Below are 395 nucleotides of genomic sequence, written 5' to 3' on the forward strand. Positions count from 1 at the left end.
CCACTCTCTCCTACACAAGTATTTTTCTTCGTTACATTTTTGACCAAAGATGTTCTGGATCAATTTTAGATCAGTGAATTGGATTGTTCAAAATGAACTATAATTAACTATGATCAGCAACACAAATTATGACATGACTTGACATTGTTACACCCCTGCTAAAAGGTGAATTTTTGTAGTAGCCAAAGATAAAGAGCTTTCAAATAAAAATATAATTCATTTAAAGGACAAAAAAAGTCATGTTGTCTCTCTCTCTTTTTTAATGTGACAAAGGAGTTTTCACTGCATGAGCCCGTTTATTCCATGACATGTCAATGTCACTTAAATCTAAAACATTAAATAAATACTGGACCACTTCAGGATCTGTCACTTCTGAGAAAACCCATAACATCCAG

At 32.9% G+C, this 395-nt stretch overlaps 1 protein-coding gene across 5 annotated transcripts in view; it reads right to left on the reverse strand.

Annotated features, from left to right (window-relative positions):
* The window catches only part of cdkl5 (cyclin-dependent kinase-like 5), a 71,676-nt gene that overhangs the window by 19,095 nt on the left and 52,186 nt on the right, over positions 1 to 395 (reverse strand). The window lies entirely within an intron of this gene.

Source organism: Oryzias melastigma, linkage group LG3, assembly GCF_002922805.2.
Source record: "Oryzias melastigma strain HK-1 linkage group LG3, ASM292280v2, whole genome shotgun sequence".
NCBI lineage: Eukaryota > Metazoa > Chordata > Actinopteri > Beloniformes > Adrianichthyidae > Oryzias > Oryzias melastigma.